The sequence below is a fragment of the Hyla sarda genome, unplaced genomic scaffold (assembly GCF_029499605.1).
Source record: "Hyla sarda isolate aHylSar1 unplaced genomic scaffold, aHylSar1.hap1 scaffold_229, whole genome shotgun sequence".
NCBI classification, from domain to species: Eukaryota; Metazoa; Chordata; class Amphibia; order Anura; family Hylidae; genus Hyla; species Hyla sarda.
The window spans coordinates 192,358-216,633 of record NW_026608969.1 but is presented as its reverse complement, the minus strand read 5'-3'; the positions used below and the strand labels follow the sequence as shown (position 1 = coordinate 216,633).

Genomic DNA, 24,276 nt, shown 5'->3' with positions numbered 1-24,276 from the left:
GAAGAAATATAAAATCTCATCCCTTCCCCAATATCGCGCCACACCCCTACCCCTTAATTCCCTGGTTGAACTTGATGGACATATGTCTTTTTTCGACCGTACTAACTATGTAACTATGTAACATAACATGGGGGGGGGGGGGGTCTCCTGGCTGTTCACACAGGTGTGTCATTGCTGTACATTGACCATGCATTGCTTCTGTGGTATTGCAAAGGCAAAGACAAATGCTTCCAGCCATCCATTGCACTAATGGATTGGTCATCAGCTGGCTGTCTATGTCCCGCATCAATATAGACCAAAGTACAGAGGGTTAGGCTATGCTATTGTGCACCTACCTGATGCATCAGAAGGTGCGAGGCCCTTGCTAAATTCTGTGCACAGACTTTGAGATCTATACCTTAGACTGTATCTAAACCTGCTCCAACATGGACTGACATTCTGGCCTACTTTCAGCCGATGCGACTTGTCTGCCGCTGAACAGTCGCTTTTTATGTATTCAGCACCTATGTATAATGTTGTAAAAATGCTCTAGAAGCTAAAGTCGCAGAAATGTCACACATATTTGGCCTGCAACTTTCTGTGCGACAAATTCAGACAGGAAAAATCAGTATAAATCCTTAGAAAATTATCCCCCAGTGTCTCCATCTGCTGGCGGTATTGAATAAGCATTGCTGCACTGATGGGGTATGCATTAGACGAAAAAAAAGAAGAAAAAGAAGAATAATACGCCCAGAAAAGAGGCGAAAAGGAGAAAAACGTAAAAAAACGTGAAAAAAAAGTAAGAGGAAGAGAAGGGAAAAAAAGGTGGAAATGGGTTTAAAAGTGATTTCGGCGGAGAAATATATATATATATATATATATATATATATATATATATATATATATATATACGCGCACACACACACATATATATAAACGTATTCTCCGTTGAGATATTGCAGCCGCTGCTGTGTCCAGGCCCAGGAGCCTTAGCACTGTGCTGTGATGTCACTCAATACCACTGACATCACTAGGTGTAAACAACATCTCTCCTTTGCTGTGTATGTGACTATGGAGCTGTTTGGTGATGTCGTCTATTATGGCCTTCATAGAAGCAACAGGAGATTGTTGCATCCATCTAGAACCCTCAGAACTACAGTGCTATGATGTCACTCACTTCCACAGGCCTTGCAGAGTGTAAACAACAACAACCCAGCTTTGTTGTGTATGTAACCATAGGGATTTGTGATGTCACCTAGAACCTTCACAGCAGCGACAGCTTTATGAGGAGCATCAGCACTGCTCTGCCTGAGCAGAACCATCACCGCCATAGGTTGTCAAATAACCCGGGTTTAACCCACACAGGTAAGTCCAATGGGGTGCAGGCATGTCCTCTATGCTTACAGCTTCCCGTGGGTGTTGGTTTGATACCGTTTGGGGACAGCCAAGGAGGCATCTGCAGGCAACAAAGGTAGGTGTGTGCTTGTGTGTGTGTTTCCTATGCAGATCCTAAGCCCAGTGTCACATGCAAGTAGGAGGAGTAAGAAGGGTTCCTGGCAAATCCGGGTTATGGATTGCATTTAAAAAGGCCCCGTGGGAGTGCAATGGGCCCCTGTCTTGCTGCTTAGCAATAATGGTATGGGTTTAGGTTCTGCTGTGTGTACTGGTGGTTGACTGCCCCCCAGCCCAGAGTGTGCATGGAAAATTGTCTGGCAGCCTCCCTGACAGCAAGCAGTGATAGTGCCCATGAAGGGCACCTTGTTGGGCCCGCCCCTTTCACGGTTATCGCTTCTTGGCCTTTTGGCTAAGATCAAGTGTAGTATCTGTTCTTATCAGTTTAATATCTGATACGTCCCCTATCTGGGGACCATATATTAAATGGATTTTTGAGAACGGGGGCCGATTTCGAAGCTTGCTTCCGTCGCCCTATGCATTGACCCGATATGGCAGTATCTTCGGGTACAGTGCACCACCCCCTTACAGGGTTAAAAAGAAAGATTCCTACTTTCATTGCTACCTGCTTGCTGGCTAGCCAGCCCTGTGGGCCTTGCTGCTGCTGCAGCCAAAAAACAAAAGGTGGTGCTGCTGCTGCTTCTGCTGCTTCTGCTTCTGCTTGTGTCTGGCCGCTGTTGGAGCGTCCAGGCACAGGACTTCTGCTGCTGCTGACTAAATGGCCTCCTTAATTGGATCATTTGAGTAGCCAGCACACCTGTGCAGGTAGGGCATGACATGATAGGCAGCTGCCTTGATAGCGGGTGGGTGCTGAATGTTCCTAATTGACAAAATAAGATTAATGCTTATGAAGAAATATAAAATCTCATCCCTTCCCCAATATCGCGCCACACCCCTACCCCTTAATTCCCTGGTTGAACTTGATGGACATATGTCTTTTTTCGACCGTACTAACTATGTAACTATGTAACATAACATGGGGGGGGGGGGGGGTCTCCTGGCTGTTCACACAGGTGTGTCATTGCTGTACATTGACCATGCATTGCTTCTGTGGTATTGCAAAGGCAAAGACAAATGCTTCCAGCCATCCATTGCACTAATGGATTGGTCATCAGCTGGCTGTCTATGTCCCGCATCAATATAGACCAAAGTACAGAGGGTTAGGCTATGCTATTGTGCACCTACCTGATGCATCAGAAGGTGCGAGGCCCTTGCTAAATTCTGTGCACAGACTTTGAGATCTATACTTTAGACTGTATCTAAACCTGCTCCAACATGGACTGACATTCTGGCCTACTTTCAGCCGATGCGACTTGTCTGTCGCTGAACAGTCGCTTTTTATGTATTCAGCACCTATGTATAATGTTGTAAAAATGCTCTAGAAGCTAAAGTCGCAGAAATGTCACACATATTTGGCCTGCAACTTTCTGTGCGACAAATTCAGACAGGAAAAATCAGTATAAATCCTTAGAAAATTATCCCCCAGTGTCTCCATCTGCTGGCGGTATTGAATAAGCATTGCTGCACTGATGGGGTATGCATTAGACGAAAAAAAAGAAGAAAAAGAAGAATAATACGCCCAGAAAAGAGGCGAAAAGGAGAAAAACGTAAAAAAACGTGAAAAAAAAGTAAGAGGAAGAGAAGGGAAAAAAAGGTGGAAATGGGTTTAAAAGTGATTTCGGCGGAGAAATATATATATATATATATATATATATATATATATATATATATATATATATATACGCGCACACACACACATATATATAAACGTATTCTCCGTTGAGATATTGCAGCCGCTGCTGTGTCCAGGCCCAGGAGCCTTAGCACTGTGCTGTGATGTCACTCAATACCACTGACATCACTAGGTGTAAACAACATCTCTCCTTTGCTGTGTATGTGACTATGGAGCTGTTTGGTGATGTCGTCTATTATGGCCTTCATAGAAGCAACAGGAGATTGTTGCATCCATCTAGAACCCTCAGAACTACAGTGCTATGATGTCACTCACTTCCACAGGCCTTGCAGAGTGTAAACAACAACAACCCAGCTTTGTTGTGTATGTAACCATAGGGATTTGTGATGTCACCTAGAACCTTCACAGCAGCGACAGCTTTATGAGGAGCATCAGCACTGCTCTGCCTGAGCAGAACCATCACCGCCATAGGTTGTCAAATAACCCGGGTTTAACCCACACAGGTAAGTCCAATGGGGTGCAGGCATGTCCTCTATGCTTACAGCTTCCCGTGGGTGTTGGTTTGATACCGTTTGGGGACAGCCAAGGAGGCATCTGCAGGCAACAAAGGTAGGTGTGTGCTTGTGTGTGTGTTTCCTATGCAGATCCTAAGCCCAGTGTCACATGCAAGTAGGAGGAGTAAGAAGGGTTCCTGGCAAATCCGGGTTATGGATTGCATTTAAAAAGGCCCCGTGGGAGTGCAATGGGCCCCTGTCTTGCTGCTTAGCAATAATGGTATGGGTTTAGGTTCTGCTGTGTGTACTGGTGGTTGACTGCCCCCCAGCCCAGAGTGTGCATGGAAAATTGTCTGGCAGCCTCCCTGACAGCAAGCAGTGATAGTGCCCATGAAGGGCACCTTGTTGGGCCCGCCCCTTTCACGGTTATCGCTTCTCGGCCTTTTGGCTAAGATCAAGTGTAGTATCTGTTCTTATCAGTTTAATATCTGATACGTCCCCTATCTGGGGACCATATATTAAATGGATTTTTGAGAACGGGGGCCGATTTCGAAGCTTGCTTCCGTCGCCCTATGCATTGACCCGATATGGCAGTATCTTCGGGTACAGTGCACCACCCCCTTACAGGGTTAAAAAGAAAGATTCCTACTTTCATTGCTACCTGCTTGCTGGCTAGCCAGCTAGCCAGCCCTGTGGGCCTTGCTGCTGCTGCAGCCAAAAAACAAAAGGTGGTGCTGCTGCTGCTTCTGCTGCTTCTGCTTCTGCTTGTGTCTGGCCGCTGTTGGAGCGTCCAGGCACAGGACTTCTGCTGCTGCTGACTAAATGGCCTCCTTAATTGGATCATTTGAGTAGCCAGCACACCTGTGCAGGTAGGGCATGACATGATAGGCAGCTGCCTTGATAGCGGGTGGGTGCTGAATGTTCCTAATTGACAAAATAAGATTAATGCTTATGAAGAAATATAAAATCTCATCCCTTCCCCAATATCGCGCCACACCCCTACCCCTTAATTCCCTGGTTGAACTTGATGGACATATGTCTTTTTTCGACCGTACTAACTATGTAACTATGTAACATGACATGGGGGGGGGGGGGGTCTCCTGGCTGTTCACACAGGTGTGTCATTGCTGTACATTGACCATGCATTGCTTCTGTGGTATTGCAAAGGCAAAGACAAATGCTTCCAGCCATCCATTGCACTAATGGATTGGTCATCAGCTGGCTGTCTATGTCCCGCATCAATATAGACCAAAGTACAGAGGGTTAGGCTATGCTATTGTGCACCTACCTGATGCATCAGAAGGTGCGAGGCCCTTGCTAAATTCTGTGCACAGACTTTGAGATCTATACTTTAGACTGTATCTAAACCTGCTCCAACATGGACTGACATTCTGGCCTACTTTCAGCCGATGCGACTTGTCTGTCGCTGAACAGTCGCTTTTTATGTATTCAGCACCTATGTATAATGTTGTAAAAATGCTCTAGAAGCTAAAGTCGCAGAAATGTCACACATATTTGGCCTGCAACTTTCTGTGCGACAAATTCAGACAGGAAAAATCAGTATAAATCCTTAGAAAATTATCCCCCAGTGTCTCCATCTGCTGGCGGTATTGAATAAGCATTGCTGCACTGATGGGGTATGCATTAGACGAAAAAAAAGAAGAAAAAGAAGAATAATACGCCCAGAAAAGAGGCGAAAAGGAGAAAAACGTAAAAAAACGTGAAAAAAAAGTAAGAGGAAGAGAAGGGAAAAAAAGGTGGAAATGGGTTTAAAAGTGATTTCGGCGGAGAAATATATATATATATATATATATATATATATACGCGCACACACACACATATATATAAACGTATTCTCCGTTGAGATATTGCAGCCGCTGCTGTGTCCAGGCCCAGGAGCCTTAGCACTGTGCTGTGATGTCACTCAATACCACTGACATCACTAGGTGTAAACAACATCTCTCCTTTGCTGTGTATGTGACTATGGAGCTGTTTGGTGATGTCGTCTATTATGGCCTTCATAGAAGCAACAGGAGATTGTTGCATCCATCTAGAACCCTCAGAACTACAGTGCTATGATGTCACTCACTTCCACAGGCCTTGCAGAGTGTAAACAACAACAACCCAGCTTTGTTGTGTATGTAACCATAGGGATTTGTGATGTCACCTAGAACCTTCACAGCAGCGACAGCTTTATGAGGAGCATCAGCACTGCTCTGCCTGAGCAGAACCATCACCGCCATAGGTTGTCAAATAACCCGGGTTTAACCCACACAGGTAAGTCCAATGGGGTGCAGGCATGTCCTCTATGCTTACAGCTTCCCGTGGGTGTTGGTTTGATACCGTTTGGGGACAGCCAAGGAGGCATCTGCAGGCAACAAAGGTAGGTGTGTGCTTGTGTGTGTGTTTCCTATGCAGATCCTAAGCCCAGTGTCACATGCAAGTAGGAGGAGTAAGAAGGGTTCCTGGCAAATCCGGGTTATGGATTGCATTTAAAAAGGCCCCGTGGGAGTGCAATGGGCCCCTGTCTTGCTGCTTAGCAATAATGGTATGGGTTTAGGTTCTGCTGTGTGTACTGGTGGTTGACTGCCCCCCAGCCCAGAGTGTGCATGGAAAATTGTCTGGCAGCCTCCCTGACAGCAAGCAGTGATAGTGCCCATGAAGGGCACCTTGTTGGGCCCGCCCCTTTCACGGTTATCGCTTCTCGGCCTTTTGGCTAAGATCAAGTGTAGTATCTGTTCTTATCAGTTTAATATCTGATACGTCCCCTATCTGGGGACCATATATTAAATGGATTTTTGAGAACGGGGGCCGATTTCGAAGCTTGCTTCCGTCGCCCTATGCATTGACCCGATATGGCAGTATCTTCGGGTACAGTGCACCACCCCCTTACAGGGTTAAAAAGAAAGATTCCTACTTTCATTGCTACCTGCTTGCTGGCTAGCCAGCTAGCCAGCCCTGTGGGCCTTGCTGCTGCTGCAGCCAAAAAACAAAAGGTGGTGCTGCTGCTGCTTCTGCTGCTTCTGCTTCTGCTTGTGTCTGGCCGCTGTTGGAGCGTCCAGGCACAGGACTTCTGCTGCTGCTGACTAAATGGCCTCCTTAATTGGATCATTTGAGTAGCCAGCACACCTGTGCAGGTAGGGCATGACATGATAGGCAGCTGCCTTGATAGCGGGTGGGTGCTGAATGTTCCTAATTGACAAAATAAGATTAATGCTTATGAAGAAATATAAAATCTCATCCCTTCCCCAATATCGCGCCACACCCCTACCCCTTAATTCCCTGGTTGAACTTGATGGACATATGTCTTTTTTCGACCGTACTAACTATGTAACTATGTAACATAACATGGGGGGGGGGGGGGGGGTCTCCTGGCTGTTCACACAGGTGTGTCATTGCTGTACATTGACCATGCATTGCTTCTGTGGTATTGCAAAGGCAAAGACAAATGCTTCCAGCCATCCATTGCACTAATGGATTGGTCATCAGCTGGCTGTCTATGTCCCGCATCAATATAGACCAAAGTACAGAGGATTAGGCTATGCTATTGTGCACCTACCTGATGCATCAGAAGGTGCGAGGCCCTTGCTAAATTCTGTGCACAGACTTTGAGATCTATACTTTAGACTGTATCTAAACCTGCTCCAACATGGACTGACATTCTGGCCTACTTTCAGCCGATGCGACTTGTCTGCCGCTGAACAGTCGCTTTTTATGTATTCAGCACCTATGTATAATGTTGTAAAAATGCTCTAGAAGCTAAAGTCGCAGAAATGTCACACATATTGGGCCTGCAACTTTCTGTGCGACAAATTCAGACAGGAAAAATCAGTATAAATCCTTAGAAAATTATCCCCCAGTGTCTCCATCTGCTGGCGGTATTGAATAAGCATTGCTGCACTGATGGGGTATGCATTAGACGAAAAAAAAGAAGAAAAAGAAGAATAATACGCCCAGAAAAGAGGCGAAAAGGAGAAAAACGTAAAAAAACGTGAAAAAAAAGTAAGAGGAAGAGAAGGGAAAAAAAGGTGGAAATGGGTTTAAAAGTGATTTCGGCGGAGAAATATATATATATATATATATATATATATATATATATATATATATATATATATACGCGCACACACACACATATATATAAACGTATTCTCCGTTGAGATATTGCAGCCGCTGCTGTGTCCAGGCCCAGGAGCCTTAGCACTGTGCTGTGATGTCACTCAATACCACTGACATCACTAGGTGTAAACAACATCTCTCCTTTGCTGTGTATGTGACTATGGAGCTGTTTGGTGATGTCGTCTATTATGGCCTTCATAGAAGCAACAGGAGATTGTTGCATCCATCTAGAACCCTCAGAACTACAGTGCTATGATGTCACTCACTTCCACAGGCCTTGCAGAGTGTAAACAACAACAACCCAGCTTTGTTGTGTATGTAACCATAGGGATTTGTGATGTCACCTAGAACCTTCACAGCAGCGACAGCTTTATGAGGAGCATCAGCACTGCTCTGCCTGAGCAGAACCATCACCGCCATAGGTTGTCAAATAACCCGGATTTAACCCACACAGGTAAGTCCAATGGGGTGCAGGCATGTCCTCTATGCTTACAGCTTCCCGTGGGTGTTGGTTTGATACCGTTTGGGGACAGCCAAGGAGGCATCTGCAGGCAACAAAGGTAGGTGTGTGCTTGTGTGTGTGTTTCCTATGCAGATCCTAAGCCCAGTGTCACATGCAAGTAGGAGGAGTAAGAAGGGTTCCTGGCAAATCCGGGTTATGGATTGCATTTAAAAAGGCCCCGTGGGAGTGCAATGGGCCCCTGTCTTGCTGCTTAGCAATAATGGTATGGGTTTAGGTTCTGCTGTGTGTACTGGTGGTTGACTGCCCCCCAGCCCAGAGTGTGCATGGAAAATTGTCTGGCAGCCTCCCTGACAGCAAGCAGTGATAGTGCCCATGAAGGGGACCTTGTTGGGCCCGCCCCTTTCACGGTTATCGCTTCTCGGCCTTTTGGCTAAGATCAAGTGTAGTATCTGTTCTTATCAGTTTATACTGACCTGGCAGGGGAGATACCATGATCGCTACGGTCTGAAGAACTCCAAGCATTGTGGTAGAGATTTTGCGTAGTACGATTGCAGTACTTTTCGTTCTTATTAGAACCGCATTTCTCTAGAGCATACCACCTGAAGATCGTCTCCTGCCTGCCTCGGAACATCTGAAGAAGGAGAAGATCTTGAAGACTGCAGCTCCGGAAGAAGCCGACGAAGAACCTGGAAGAAGGGAATCGGCGGTGAATTCCGGAACAGCGGCGAAGAGGAAGGCGGCGCAGAATCTTTTCGAAGAAACTCGCTGCCTCTGGAGAAGGATTTGCATAGCTCCTCCCACCGGGACCGGATCTGCATAGCTCCTCCCACCCGGGAAAGAAGACTTTGCGAAGCCTCTCTCCACAAGCAAGCAAGGAAGCGGAAAAGAGCCTGCTGGAAGAAGCCATGACCTCAACCAGCAAGTCCACCCAGGAGGCTGCAGGGCAAGGCCTGGAGGTCCAGCCCCAACCACAGCAAGCTTCAACCTCCACCACGGCAAGGCAGAAGGGCGGCAGAATTCCTAACCTGGAAGCTCCAACCCTGGAGCCCTGGATGAGGCAGACTGTTGCCTTGAAGCTCAAGCCCGTGGACGGAAGGGTGCCGGACATGTCCCACGACGTGTTCTGCAAGAAGATGCTGGCGGATCAAGGCTTCCCCACGGCTGACACCCTGGGAATAGCAACCTTCTTTTCGGGAATCTTCTACATCACCTTTGCCACCATTGGGACCTGTAGAAGATACTGGGAGGTGGTGAAAGCGGCGAGTCCCGAATCCCCTTTCTCTCGCTTTGTGGGCAACTGCCTTATTCAAAGAGAGGAGAGGCGGGTGACGGTCTCAATGCGGAACCCACACACCCCAGGCACGGACATCTCGACCTTCCTGAAGCGCTTCTGCACCGTGGTGAGGGAGCCCACCCGCATCCTGAACTCACTCGGATACTGGACCTGCAAGTGGTCTGTGGTCGTCAGACTCAACAAGAACCCTGCTTCTCCAGACGGACTACAGCACCTGCCAACGACATTTTCCTTGGGCAACTCCACAGGACTTATCTTCTACCCGGACATGCCGCAGACCTGCAGGAGATGTGGCAAGATGGGCCACGAGGGCAAGGACTGTACGGAGGATGCCTGCAGGTATTGCCGTGTGACAGGTCACACGACCAAGGACTGCCCCAAGAGCAAGACCTGCAACCTCTGCGGACTGGCAGCCCACAGCTACAAGGACTGCCCCCAGAGGGAGAGAACATGGGCATCTGTGGCAGCGAGAGCACCGAAGCCAGCCCCAGCTCCGGAGCCAACACCACGGATGGCCAAGCCGACCAAGGAGGGTAAGAAGGCGAAAGCCACCACCCCTGCCCCGTCCCGCCCCTCCCCTGCCCCTCCCGCCCCATCCCCTGCCCCTCCCGCCCCATCTCCTGCCCCATCCCGCCCCACCCCTGCCCCATCCCGTCCCACCCCTGCCCCATCCCGTCCCACCCCTGCCCCTCCTGCCCCATCCCGTCCCACCCCTGCCCCTCCTGCCCCATCCCGTCCCACCCCCGCCCCTCCTGCCCCATCCCGCCCCACCCCTGCCCCCCGTACCCCACCCCGGCCCACCCCTGCCCCCCGTACCCCACCCCGGCCCACCCCTGCCCCGTCCTCCCCTGCCCGGCCCACCCCTGCCCCGTCCTCCCCTGCCCGGCCCACCCCTGCCCCGTCCTCCCCTGCCCGGGCACTCTCTCCTGCCCCCCGCCCCACCCAGCCTCCTTTCTCTCCTGGCCCAGCAGCACCTAACCCCCCTCCAGCTGCTGGTGCCCGCCCTTCGGAGGACTTTCCTGTGCTTCCTCCCCCAGGTACCATACAGAGGAAGAGGAAAGGAAGGGACAACGTATCAGAAGAGTCCCACAAAAGAAAGATAATCGAGACCTGCGAAACCCCTCAAGCTTCAGATGAGGAGGAGGAGATGGAGCAGGTCTGCGAGAGCCCTGAGGCTTCAGAAGGAGAGGAGGTGATGGAGCAGGCCCAAGTGGAGCAGGTCCAAGCAGAGCCAGTCCAAGCTCAATCTATGGAGGAGCTGCTGCAGGACCCAGAGGTTAAGAAAATCCTGGACACTCCGTCCAACACGGTCTACGACGAGTTCTTGGAAGGGCGCTACGAGAAGCCACACGAGCCGACAGGCGCCAGAGAAGAGGACCCGTCCGACCAGACTGGTAACTAGTATCAGAACTAACCTCTCTTTTTTTATTCCCATGGCTGATCTCAACATCTTCTGCATTAATGTGAGGAGTATTAGAGCTTGGTTTAGATTCCAGACTGTTCTTACGTTCTTAGATTCCCAGAGGTGTGATGTTTACATGTTGCAGGAATGTGCTTTGTCTGCTTCTAGGTCTTACAACCATCTGGCCAGGCAGTGGCCTCACGGCCCTTCCTACTGGTCTGGTGGGGGCGACAATAGGTCTGCGGGGGTGGCCATCCTGATCAGGGGAGGTAACTTTGCACTTGATTCCGTCCGGGAGCTCGTCTGTGGCAGACTTCTTGTCGCAGACGGTTCCTGGGCGGGTGAGCCCGTGCGGCTCATCAACGTGTACGCCTCCCCTGAGAGGGATGTCCGACTGGAGGTTCTCCAGGCCCTGCGGGCTGAACTCGCCACCACTAGGGCAGTAGTGTTGGGTGGTGACTTCAACTGCCCCATTGAGGTGGACGGGCGCAGTTCTGGCACATCCGCCAACCTGGACGTGACGTCTAAACTGCTGATTGAGATGGTGACGGAGGCATCCTTGCAGGACGTTGTCGGGTCCATCGGGAACGGCTCCGTAAACTATACGTGGAGCCGCCCCGATGGCTCGCTCCGTTCTCGGATAGACTTCATCTTCACTTCGAGAGCAGTCAGAAAGGTGTCGTACTCTATGGTCCCCTGCTTCTTCTCTGACCACAGGGCCATTCGATTCCGGGGGACTCTGGGCCATGGATTCCCACCTGGCCCAGGCTCCTGGAAGTTGAATTGTGCCCTGTTGGAGCAGAGGGAGGTCATGGAGGAACTTAGGGATGCGTACCTTGTATGGCGAAATGACAAATGTCTGTTCAAGTGCATCAGCGATTGGTGGGAATATGTTAAAGTCGAATTCCGTTGTTTCTTTCAGGCAAAAGGCAGACAACAGGCGTGTGCGAAGAAGTGGGACTTGAGGAAACTGCAGCGCGAGCTGCGGTCCCTGCAGGACCTGCTCCAGTGTGGCTGGGACGTCAGGGAGGAGCTGGAGGAGACCAAAAAGAGCTTGAAAAGGCACTTTGAGGAGGAATCCAAGCGAATCGTCTTTCGTTCCAAGGTGGAGAACCTGGAGAAGGGTGAGAAATGTAACTCTTTCTTTTTCAGGAAGCTCCATGCCGGCCACACGCCCCTGACTGAGCTACGAGATGAGACCGGACACATGAGGAGCGGCAAGGAGGAAGTGATGGGGGTCGTCCACGACTTCTACAGCAACCTCTACGCCCCCAAGTCATCCGACCCCGAAGCCGCCGAGAGGTTCCTGTCAGGTGTCACTAACGTTGTTGATCCCGCAGGTGCGGCGGCTATGGACGATCCCTTGACGGTGGGGGAGCTGCTCTCTGCCGCTAAATCCTTTAAGCCCGGCAGGACCCCGGGCAGTGACGGTCTCCCGGCCGAGCTCTACGTAGCGCTGGGTGACCTGACCTGTCCGGACCTGTTGGAGGTGTACGAGGAGATGGTGGTGGGGGGCAGAATGCCTCCGTCGTTGAGGGAAGGGATGATCACGATCTTGTATAAGCGGAAGGGGGAGAGATGTGACCTGAAAAACTGGCGTCCCATCTCTCTCCTGAACGTGGACTACAAGATCCTCGCCAAGGTGCTGGCCAACAGGCTGAAACCTGTCATGGGGCAGATCGTCCATCCGGACCAGACCTGCAGCATTCCTGGCCGCAGGATTGCCGACAGCCTTGCCCTTGTGAGAGACACGGTCCATTACATCCAGGACCGCGGGGGCCGCGCCGCCCTGGTCAGCTTAGATCAGGAGAAGGCGTTCGACCGTGTCTCCCACGCATTCATGGACAGGGTTTTGCGCAGGCTGGGTCTGGGGAAGATGTTTTGCTCTTTTGTTAACGTTATGTATTTTGACATTTACAGCACGGTGTTGGTGAACGGCTGGAAGACTGACCCCTTTTCCATTCTTTCAGGGGTTAGACAAGGCTGCCCTCTTTCACCTCTCCTTTTTGTTTGTGTTATAGAGCTCTTCGCTGAGACTATCCGGCAGAGTGGAGAGATCAGAGGGATCACCGCACCAGGACCAGATCGCCACGAGGTCAAGTGCTCGCTCTACATGGACGACGTGACCGTCTTCTGCGCTGACCAGCGTTCGGTGACTGCACTCGTCCAGACCTGCGAGGACTTCGGCAGAGCTTCGGGGGCAAAAGTCAACTGCGGGAAGTCGGAGGCCATGCTCTTCGGGGAGTGGCACCTGGCTTCTTCCGCCCCCTTCCCCTTTACTATTAAGCCGGACTTCATTCAAATTCTTGGAGTCTGGTTCGGGAAGGAAGGAGCGGCCCTTAAGTCTTGGCAAGACCGACTAGGAAGGATAAACTCAAAGATCGGACTGTGGAGCTCCAGAAAGCTCACGATGGAAGGCAAGGCACTTGTCCTGCGGAGTGAAGTTTTGCCTGTGCTCCAATATACCGCACAGGCCTGGCCTCCCCATACCACCGTTTGCAAGGCCATCACCCGGACAGTATTTGGCTTCGTCTGGGGCAAAATGGACAGAGTCAAGAGGACCGTGATGTACAAGGAACCCCGCAAGGGTGGGAAGGGAATACCCGACATCCCCGCTCTGCTGAGGGCCTCCTTTGCATGTGTCACGGTGCAGCGGACTCTTGTAGAAAAGACTGGCTCAGCGGGCAGGTCCATGTCTCGCTTGCTTCTCATGCCCCTCTGGAGACAGCTGGGCTGGGACAAGTGGGACAGCTCCATCCCTTACAACTGGAACACTCCCTGGTTCTATGGGGATGTTGTCCGGTTTGTGAGGGAGCACCAGCTGGAAGGACTGAAACCAGACCTATGGAAGCCAAAGACAATCCACAAGCTCATCCGAGCTAAGGACTCGACCGAGCTGGTTCCGGGACTCCCCGCAGCCACTGCAGAGACAGTTTGGAACAATGTGGCCTCAAAGCGGCTTACCAATGGACACAAGGACTTGTCGTGGATGGCCGCCATGGGAGGTCTCTCTCTCAGGTCATTCATGCATGCCCGCAACCTGTGCAAGACCCGGTACTGCCCCCGTTGCCCCTACGTGGAGGAAACATCTTTCCACGTGTTTTGGCAGTGCCCCTTTGCACAGGGTCTGTTGGACGCCCTAGAACAGGAACTCAGAGACTCAGTGCCCAGGAGCTGCCTATCGTACCATTCGGTGCTTTACGGCCTGTTCCCTGGGACCCACGACGTGGAGGCCATCCAGGAGGCCTGGCGCCTTATGAACTGTTTTAAGGACGCAGTGTGGCTCTCCAGGAACCGCCTCGTGATCAACAGGGAAAACATGTCCGTCCGGGACTGCCGCAGGTTCATCAAGAACCTGCTTAGAGACTATTCCATCTTGGACAGCTCGGCCGTTGATGAGGAAGAAGAGGAGTGAAGACCCCTCTCCTTCTCCCATGTCTCCCTGAAGATACAGCCCAACAGTTTGGCCCTGTGATCCGCCCCCTCCCTACCCCCACATAGTCGCCCACACCCCTACCCCGATCACAGATTGTATTATTTGGTTTTTGTTTGATCTCTTGTGCTTTTCTATTGCAGGATTGAGCTGAATGTTAGAGTAGCATGGTGTGCGATGTATAGCTTAGGGAACCTTTGCTGTGTATTGTACTATCATGCTTGGTGTGACTGTAATTTATTGTACGACTTGTAATGACTGAACGGAAAATAAAGCTCTTTCAATCAAAAAAAAAAAATCTGTTCTTATCAGTGTACTTACCTGGCAGGGGAGATACCATGATCGCTACGGTCTGAAGAACTCCAAGCATTGTGGTAGAGATTTTGCGTAGTACGATTGCAGTACTTTTCGTTCTTATTAGAACCGCATTTCTCTAGAGCATACCACCTGAAGATCGTCTCCTGCCTGCCTCGGAACATCTGAAGAAGGAGAAGATCTTGAAGACTGCAGCTCCGGAAGAAGCCGACGAAGAACCTGGAAGAAGGGAATCGGCGGTGAATTCCGGAACAGCGGTGAAGAGGAAGGCGGCGCAGAATCTTTTCGAAGAAACTCGCTGCCTCTGGAGAAGGATTTGCATAGCTCCTCCCACCGGGACCGGATCTGCATAGCTCCTCCCACCCGGGAAAGAAGACTTTGCGAAGCCTCTCTCCACAAGCAAGCAAGGAAGCGGAAAAGAGCCTGCTGGAAGAAGCCATGGCCTCAACCAGCAAGTCCACCCAGGAGGCTGCAGGGCAAGGCCTGGAGGTCCAGCCCCAACCACAGCAAGCTTCAACCTCCACCACGGCAAGGCAGAAGGGCGGCAGAATTCCTAACCTGGAAGCTCCAACCCTGGAGCCCTGGATGAGGCAGACTGTTGCCTTGAAGCTCAAGCCCGTGGACGGAAGGGTGCCGGACATGTCCCACGACGTGTTCTGCAAGAAGATGCTGGCGGATCAAGGCTTCCCCACGGCTGACACCCTGGGAATAGCAACCTTCTTTTCGGGAATCTTCTACATCACCTTTGCCACCATTGGGACCTGTAGAAGATACTGGGAGGTGGTGAAAGCGGCGAGTCCCGAATCCCCTTTCTCTCGCTTTGTGGGCAACTGCCTTATTCAAAGAGAGGAGAGGCGGGTGACGGTCTCAATGCGGAACCCACACACCCCAGGCACGGACATCTCGACCTTCCTGAAGCGCTTCTGCACCGTGGTGAGGGAGCCCACCCGCATCCTGAACTCACTCGGATACTGGACCTGCAAGTGGTCTGTGGTCGTCAGACTCAACAAGAACCCTGCTTCTCCAGACGGACTACAGCACCTGCCAACGACATTTTCCTTGGGCAACTCCACAGGACTTATCTTCTACCCGGACATGCCGCAGACCTGCAGGAGATGTGGCAAGATGGGCCACGAGGGCAAGGACTGTACGGAGGATGCCTGCAGGTATTGCCGTGTGACAGGTCACACGACCAAGGACTGCCCCAAGAGCAAGACCTGCAACCTCTGCGGACTGGCAGCCCACAGCTACAAGGACTGCCCCCAGAGGGAGAGAACATGGGCATCTGTGGCAGCGAGAGCACCGAAGCCAGCCCCAGCTCCGGAGCCAACACCACGGATGGCCAAGCCGACCAAGGAGGGTAAGAAGGCGAAAGCCACCACCCCTGCCCCGTCCCGCCCCTCCCCTGCACCTCCCGCCCCATCCCCTGCCCCTCCCGCCCCATCTCCTGCCCCATCCCGCCCCACCCCTGCCCCATCCCGTCCCACCCCTGCCCCATCCCGTCCCACCCCTGCCCCTCCTGCCCCATCCCGTCCCACCCCTGCCCCTCCTGCCCCATCCCGTCCCACCCCCACCCCTCCTGCCCCATCCCGCCCCACCCCTGCCCCCCGTACCCCACCCCGGCCCACCCCTGCCCCCCGTACCCCACCCCGGCCCACCCCTGCCCCGTCCTCCCCTGCCCGGCCCACCCCTGCCCCGTCCTCCCCTGCCCGGCCCACCCCTGCCCCGTCCTCCCCTGCCCGGGCACTCTCTCCTGCCCCCCGCCCCACCCAGCCTCCTTTCTCTCCTGGCCCAGCAGCACCTAACCCCCCTCCAGCTGCTGGTGCCCGCCCTTCGGAGGACTTTCCTGTGCTTCCTCCCCCAGGTACCATACAGAGGAAGAGGAAAGGAAGGGACAACGTATCAGAAGAGTCCCACAAAAGAAAGATAATCGAGACCTGCGAAACCCCTCAAGCTTCAGATGAGGAGGAGGAGATGGAGCAGGTCTGCGAGAGCCCTGAGGCTTCAGAAGGAGAGGAGGTGATGGAGCAGGCCCAAGTGGAGCAGGTCCAAGCAGAGCCAGTCCAAGCTCAATCTATGGAGGAGCTGCTGCAGGACCCAGAGGTTAAGAAAATCCTGGACACTCCGTCCAACACGGTCTACGACGAGTTCTTGGAAGGGCGCTACGAGAAGCCACACGAGCCGACAGGCGCCAGAGAAGAGGACCCGTCCGACCAGACTGGTAACTAGTATCAGAACTAACCTCTCTTTTTTTATTCCCATGGCTGATCTCAACATCTTCTGCATTAATGTGAGGAGTATTAGAGCTTGGTTTAGATTCCAGACTGTTCTTACGTTCTTAGATTCCCAGAGGTGTGATGTTTACATGTTGCAGGAATGTGCTTTGTCTGCTTCTAGGTCTTACAACCATCTGGCCAGGCAGTGGCCTCACGGCCCTTCCTACTGGTCTGGTGGGGGCGACAATAGGTCTGCGGGGGTGGCCATCCTGATCAGGGGAGGTAACTTTGCACTTGATTCCGTCCGGGAGCTCGTCTGTGGCAGACTTCTTGTCGCAGACGGTTCCTGGGCGGGTGAGCCCGTGCGGCTCATCAACGTGTACGCCTCCCCTGAGAGGGATGTCCGACTGGAGGTTCTCCAGGCCCTGCGGGCTGAACTCGCCACCACTAGGGCAGTAGTGTTGGGTGGTGACTTCAACTGCCCCATTGAGGTGGACGGGCGCAGTTCTGGCACATCCGCCAACCTGGACGTGACGTCTAAACTGCTGATTGAGATGGTGACGGAGGCATCCTTGCAGGACGTTGTCGGGTCCGTCGGGAACGGCTCCGTAAACTATACGTGGAGCCGCCCCGATGGCTCGCTCCGTTCTCGGATAGACTTCATCTTCACTTCGAGAGCAGTCAGAAAGGTGTCGTACTCTATGGTCCCCTGCTTCTTCTCTGACCACAGGGCCATTCGATTCCGGGGGACTCTGGGCCATGGATTCCCACCTGGCCCAGGCTCCTGGAAGTTGAATTGTGCCCTGTTGGAGCAGAGGGAGGTCATGGAGGAACTTAGGGATGCGTACCTTATATGGCGAAATGACAAATGTCTGTTCAAGTGCATCAGCGACTGGTGGGAATATGTTAAAGTCGAATTCCGTTGTTTCTTTCAGGCAAAAGGCAGACAACAGGCGTGTGCGAAGAAGTGGGACTTGAGGAAACTGCAGCGCGAGCTGCGGTCCCTGCAGGACCTGCTCCAGTGTGGCTGGGACGTCAGGGAGGAGCTGGAGGAGACCAAAAAGAGCTTGAAAAGGCACTTTGAGGAGGAATCCAAGCGAATCGTCTTTCGTTCCAAGGTGGAGAACCTGGAGAAGGGTGAGAAATGTAACTCTTTCTTTTTCAGGAAGCTCCATGCCGGCCACACGCCCCTGACTGAGCTACGAGATGAGACCGGACACATGAGGAGCGGCAAGGAGGAAGTGATGGGGGTCGTCCACGACTTCTACAGCAACCTCTACGCCCCCAAGTCATCCGACCCCGAAGCCGCCGAGAGGTTCCTGTCAGGTGTCACTAACGTTGTTGATCCCGCAGGTGCGGCGGCTATGGACGATCCCTTGACGGTGGGGGAGCTGCTCTCTGCCGCTAAATCCTTTAAGCCCGGCAGGACCCCGGGCAGTGACGGTCTCCCGGCCGAGCTCTACGTAGCGCTGGGTGACCTGACCTGTCCGGACCTGTTGGAGGTGTACGAGGAGATGGTGGTGGGGGGCAGAATGCCTCCGTCGTTGAGGGAAGGGATGATCACGATCTTGTATAAGCGGAAGGGGGAGAGATGTGACCTGAAAAACTGGCGTCCCATCTCTCTCCTGAACGTGGACTACAAGATCCTCGCCAAGGTGCTGGCCAACAGGCTGAAACCTGTCATGGGGCAGATCGTCCATCCGGACCAGACCTGCAGCATTCCTGGCCGCAGGATTGCCGACAGCCTTGCCCTTGTGAGAGACACGGTCCATTACATCCAGGACCGCGGGGGCCGCGCCGCCCTGGTCAGCTTAGATCAGGAGAAGGCGTTCGACCGTGTCTCCCACGCATTCATGGACAGGGTTTTGCGCAGGCTGGGTCTGGGGAAGATGTTTTGCTCTTTTGTTAACGTTATGTATTTTGACATTTACAGCACGGTGTTGGTGAACGGCTGGAAGACTGACCCCTTTTCCATTCTTTCAGGGGTTAGACAAGGCTGCCCTCTTTCACCTCTCCTTTTTGTTTGTGTTATAGAGCTCTTCGCTGAGACTATCCGGCAGAGTGGAGAGATCAGAGGGATCACCGCACCAGGACCAGATCGCCACGAGGTCAAGTGCTCGCTCTACATGGACGACGTGACCGTCTTCTGCGCTGACCAGCGTTCGGTGACTGCACTCGTCCAGACCTGCGAGGACTTCGGCAGAGCTTCGGGGGCAAAAGTCAACTGCGGGAAGTCGGAGGCCATGCTCTTCGGGGAGTGGCACCTGGCTTCTTCCGCCCCCTTCCCCTTTACTATTAAGCCGGACTTCATTCAAATTCTTGGAGTCTGGTTCGGGAAGGAAGGAGCGGCCCTTAAGTCTTGGCAAGACCGACTAGGAAGGATAAACTCAAAGATCGGACTGTGGAGCTCCAGAAAGCTCACGATGGAAGGCAAGGCACTTGTCCTGCGGAGTGAAGTTTTGCCTGTGCTCCAATATACCGCACAGGCCTGGCCTCCCCATACCACCGTTTGCAAGGCCATCACCCGGACAGTATTTGGCTTCGTCTGGGGCAAAATGGACAGAGTCAAGAGGACCGTGATGTACAAGGAACCCCGCAAGGGTGGGAAGGGAATACCCGACATCCCCGCTCTGCTGAGGGCCTCCTTTGCATGTGTCACGGTGCAGCGGACTCTTGTAGAAAAGACTGGCTCAGCGGGCAGGTCCATGTCTCGCTTGCTTCTCATGCCCCTCTGGAGACAGCTGGGCTGGGACAAGTGGGACAGCTCCATCCCTTACAACTGGAACACTCCCTGGTTCTATGGGGATGTTGTCCGGTTTGTGAGGGAGCACCAGCTGGAAGGACTGAAACCAGACCTATGGAAGCCAAAGACAATCCACAAGCTCATCCGAGCTAAGGACTCGACCGAGCTGGTTCCGGGACTCCCCGCAGCCACTGCAGAGACAGTTTGGAACAATGTGGCCTCAAAGCGGCTTACCAATGGACACAAGGACTTGTCGTGGATGGCCGTCATGGGAGGTCTCTCTCTCAGGTCATTCATGCATGCCCGCAACCTGTGCAAGACCCGGTACTGCCCCCGTTGCCCCTACGTGGAGGAAACATCTTTCCACGTGTTTTGGCAGTGCCCCTTTGCACAGGGTCTGTTGGACGCCCTAGAACAGGAACTCAGAGACTCAGTGCCCAGGAGCTGCCTATCGTACCATTCGGTGCTTTACGGCCTGTTCCCTGGGACCCACGACGTGGAGGCCATCCAGGAGGCCTGGCGCCTTATGAACTGTTTTAAGGACGCAGTGTGGCTCTCCAGGAACCGCCTCGTGATCAACAGGGAAAACATGTCCGTCCGGGACTGCCGCAGGTTCATCAAGAACCTGCTTAGAGACTATTCCATCTTGGACAGCTCGGCCGTTGATGAGGAAGAAGAGGAGTGAAGACCCCTCTCCTTCTCCCATGTCTCCCTGAAGATACAGCCCAACAGTTTGGCCCTGTGATCCGCCCCCTCCCTACCCCCACATAGTCGCCCACACCCCTACCCCGATCACAGATTGTATTATTTGGTTTTTGTTTGATCTCTTGTGCTTTTCTATTGCAGGATTGAGCTGAATGTTAGAGTAGCATGGTGTGCGATGTATAGCTTAGGGAACCTTTGCTGTGTATTGTACTATCATGCTTTGTGTGACTGTAATTTATTGTACGACTTGTAATGACTGAACGGAAAATAAAGCTCTTTCAATCAAAAAATCTGTTCTTATCAGTTTAATATCTGATACGTCCCCTATCTGGGGACCATATATTAAATGGATTTTTGAGAACGGGGGCCGATTTCGAAGCTTGCTTCCGTCGCCCTATGCATTGACCCGATATGGCAGTATCTTCGGGTACAGTGCACCACCCCCTTACAGGGTTAAAAAGAAAGATTCCTACTTTCATTGCTACCTGCTTGCTGGCTAGCCAGCTAGCCAGCCCTGTGGGCCTTGCTGCTGCTGCTGCAGCCAAAAAACAAAAGGTGGTGCTGCTGCTGCTTCTGCTGCTTCTGCTTCTGCTTGTGTCTGGCCGCTGTTGGAGCGTCCAGGCACAGGACTTCTGCTGCTGCTGACTAAATGGCCTCCTTAATTGGATCATTTGAGTAGCCAGCACACCTGTGCAGGTAGGGCATGACATGATAGGCAGCTGCCTTGATAGCGGGTGGGTGCTGAATGTTCCTAATTGACAAAATAAGATTAATGCTTATGAAGAAATATAAAATCTCATCCCTTCCCCAATATCGCGCCACACCCCTACCCCTTAATTCCCTGGTTGAACTTGATGGACATATGTCTTTTTTCGACCGTACTAACTATGTAACTATGTAACATAACATGGGGGGGGTCTCCTGGCTGTTCACACAGGTGTGTCATTGCTGTACATTGACCATGCATTGCTTCTGTGGTATTGCAAAGGCAAAGACAAATGCTTCCAGCCATCCATTGCACTAATGGATTGGTCATCAGCTGGCTGTCTATGTCCCGCATCAATATAGACCAAAGTACAGAGGGTTAGGCTATGCTATTGTGCACCTACCTGATGCATCAGAAGGTGCGAGGCCCTTGCTAAATTCTGTGCACAGACTTTGAGATCTATGCTTTAGACTGTATCTAAACCTGCTCCAACATGGACTGACATTCTGGCCTACTTTCAGCCGATGCGACTTGTCTGTCGCTGAACAGTCGCTTTTTATGTATTCAGCACCTATGTATAATGTTGTAAAAATGCTCTAGAAGCTAAAGTCGCAGAAATGTCACACATATTTGGCCTGCAACTTTCTGTGCGACAAATTCAGACAGGAAAAATCAGTATAAATCCTTAGAAAATTATCCCCCAGTGTCTCCATCTGCTGGCGGTATTGAATAAGCATTGCTGCACTGATGGGGTATGCATTAGACGAAAAAAAAGAAGAAAAAGAAGAATAATACGCCCAGAAAAGAGGCGAAAAGGAGAAAAACGTAAAAAAACGTGAAAAAAAAGTAAGAGGAAGAGAAGGGAAAAAAAGGTGGAAATGGGTTTAAAAGTGATTTCGGCGGAGAAATATATATATATATATATATATATATATATATATATATATATATATATATATATACGCGCACACACACACATATATATAAACGTATTCTCCGTTGAGATATTGCAGCCGCTGCTGTGTCCAGGCCCAGGAGCCTTAGCACTGTGCTGTGATGTCACTCAATACCACTGACATCACTAGGTGTAAACAACATCTCTCCTTTGCTGTGTATGTGACTATGGAGCTGTTTGGTGATGTCGTCTATTATGGCCTTCATAGAAGCAACAGGAGATTGTTGCATCCATCTAGAACCCTCAGAACTACAGTGCTATGATGTCACTCACTTCCACAGGCCTTGCAGAGTGTAAACAACAACAACCCAGCTTTGTTGTGTATGTAACCATAGGGATTTGTGATGTCACCTAGAACCTTCACAGCAGCGACAGCTTTATGAGGAGCATCAGCACTGCTCTGCCTGAGCAGAACCATCACCGCCATAGGTTGTCAAATAACCCGGATTTAACCCACACAGGTAAGTCCAATGGGGTGCAGGCATGTCCTCTATGCTTACAGCTTCCCGTGGGTGTTGGTTTGATACCGTTTGGGGACAGCCAAGGAGGCATCTGCAGGCAACAAAGGTAGGTGTGTGCTTGTGTGTGTGTTTCCTATGCAGATCCTAAGCCCAGTGTCACATGCAAGTAGGAGGAGTAAGAAGGGTTCCTGGCAAATCCGGGTTATGGATTGCATTTAAAAAGGCCCCGTGGGAGTGCAATGGGCCCCTGTCTTGCTGCTTAGCAATAATGGTATGGGTTTAGGTTCTGCTGTGTGTACTGGTGGTTGACTGCCCCCCAGCCCAGAGTGTGCATGGAAAATTGTCTGGCAGCCTCCCTGACAGCAAGCAGTGATAGTGCCCATGAAGGGGACCTTGTTGGGCCCGCCCCTTTCACGGTTATCGCTTCTCGGCCTTTTGGCTAAGATCAAGTGTAGTATCTGTTCTTATCAGTTTAATATCTGATACGTCCCCTATCTGGGGACCATATATTAAATGGATTTTTGAGAACGGGGGCCGATTTCGAAGCTTGCTTCCGTCGCCCTATGCATTGACCCGATATGGCAGTATCTTCGGGTACAGTGCACCACCCCCTTACAGGGTTAAAAAGAAAGATTCCTACTTTCATTGCTACCTGCTTGCTGGCTAGCCAGCTAGCCAGCCCTGTGGGCCTTGCTGCTGCTGCAGCCAAAAAACAAAAGGTGGTGCTGCTGCTGCTTCTGCTGCTTCTGCTTCTGCTTGTGTCTGGCCGCTGTTGGAGCGTCCAGGCACGGGACTTCTGCTGCTGCTGACTAAATGGCCTCCTTAATTGGATCATTTGAGTAGCCAGCACACCTGTGCAGGTAGGGCATGACATGATAGGCAGCTGCCTTGATAGCGGGTGGGTGCTGAATGTTCCTAATTGACAAAATAAGATTAATGCTTATGAAGAAATATAAAATCTCATCCCTTCCCCAATATCGCGCCACACCCCTACCCCTTAATTCCCTGGTTGAACTTGATGGACATATGTCTTTTTTCGACCGTACTAACTATGTAACTATGTAACATAACATGGGGGGGGGGGTCTCCTGGCTGTTCACACAGGTGTGTCATTGCTGTACATTGACCATGCATTGCTTCTGTGGTATTGCAAAGGCAAAGACAAATGCTTCCAGCCATCCATTGCACTAATGGATTGGTCATCAGCTGGCTGTCTATGTCCCGCATCAATATAGACCAAAGTACAGAGGGTTAGGCTATGCTATTGTGCACCTACCTGATGCATCAGAAGGTGCGAGGCCCTTGCTAAATTCTGTGCACAGACTTTGAGATCTATGCTTTAGACTGTATCTAAACCTGCTCCAACATGGACTGACATTCTGGCCTACTTTCAGCCGATGCGACTTGTCTGTCGCTGAACAGTCGCTTTTTATGTATTCAGCACCTATGTATAATGTTGTAAAAATGCTCTAGAAGCTAAAGTCGCAGAAATGTCACACATATTTGGCCTGCAACTTTCTGTGCGACAAATTCAGACAGGAAAAATCAGTATAAATCCTTAGAAAATTATCCCCCAGTGTCTCCATCTGCTGGCGGTATTGAATAAGCATTGCTGCACTGATGGGGTATGCATTAGACGAAAAAAAAGAAGAAAAAGAAGAAGAATACGCCCAGAAAAGAGGCGAAAAGGAGAAAAACGTAAAAAAACGTGAAAAAAAAGTAAGAGGAAGAGAAGGGAAAAAAAGGTGGAAATGGGTTTAAAAGTGATTTCGGCGGAGAATATATATATATATATATATATATATATATATATATATATACGCGCACACACACACATATATATAAACGT

General features: G+C 51.3%; 4 non-coding genes and 2 pseudogenes across 4 annotated transcripts; all 6 read left to right on the top strand.

Moving 5' to 3' along the window:
- Positions 1-1,763: 1,763 nt before the first annotated feature.
- Positions 1,764-1,954, top strand: LOC130321850 (U2 spliceosomal RNA). The gene has a single exon (XR_008867503.1). It is a non-coding gene; the product is annotated as a U2 spliceosomal RNA (small nuclear RNA).
- Positions 1,955-4,046: 2,092 nt separating this feature from the next.
- On the top strand, positions 4,047-4,237 carry LOC130321963 (U2 spliceosomal RNA). Its single transcript, XR_008867577.1, has one exon. It is a non-coding gene; the product is annotated as a U2 spliceosomal RNA (small nuclear RNA).
- Positions 4,238-6,314: 2,077 nt separating this feature from the next.
- LOC130321961 (U2 spliceosomal RNA) lies at positions 6,315-6,505 on the top strand. The gene has a single exon (XR_008867576.1). It is a non-coding gene; the product is annotated as a U2 spliceosomal RNA (small nuclear RNA).
- Positions 6,506-8,607: 2,102 nt separating this feature from the next.
- Positions 8,608-8,759, top strand: LOC130321919 (U2 spliceosomal RNA; annotated as a pseudogene).
- Positions 8,760-20,574: 11,815 nt separating this feature from the next.
- On the top strand, positions 20,575-20,748 carry LOC130321887 (U2 spliceosomal RNA; annotated as a pseudogene).
- A 2,098-nt stretch (positions 20,749-22,846) lies between these two features.
- Positions 22,847-23,037, top strand: LOC130321960 (U2 spliceosomal RNA). The gene has a single exon (XR_008867575.1). It is a non-coding gene; the product is annotated as a U2 spliceosomal RNA (small nuclear RNA).
- The last annotated feature ends 1,239 nt before the right edge of the window (positions 23,038-24,276 follow it).